Raw genomic sequence first — 487 nt, 5'->3', positions numbered from 1 at the left:
CGGGGATGGGGTGGGGGGGGAGGGGGGTACTTATGCATTTTCCCCATTATATTATGAACAACAATAGTAGTCGAAACATAAATAAATTCCATGCCTATTAAAACATAATAATTGACATGACAATTTTACTGTTCTATCCATATTAACTACGTAATGTTTAATATTAAATCTTGAAAAGTGTAAAAATGAACAAGGAGAGTAAATCATAATTCAAATTGTTAACCTGTGCGCAGCACGGGCGTTCTTCATCTAGTTCAAATATAGTTTTGACCATTTATTATGTCTTAATTTTCTTTGCTCTTTCATTTATTTGGCTATTCATTTTTCAAAAGTTCCACATCATCAGACATCAATATCTAGCAGGTCCAATAAAAATATAACACCCTTCTCAACACGGCTAAGACAGATTGAAAAATGACAACATTTTCTCAAAGACAAAAACAAAACAACCCAAATTTGCAACAAAGACATAACGAATCATCGTAAC

Source organism: Solanum tuberosum, unplaced genomic scaffold (assembly GCF_000226075.1).
Source record: "Solanum tuberosum cultivar DM 1-3 516 R44 unplaced genomic scaffold, SolTub_3.0 scf00800, whole genome shotgun sequence".
Lineage (NCBI taxonomy): Eukaryota > Viridiplantae > Streptophyta > Magnoliopsida > Solanales > Solanaceae > Solanum > Solanum tuberosum.
Note: the sequence above shows the minus strand (reverse complement) of the source record.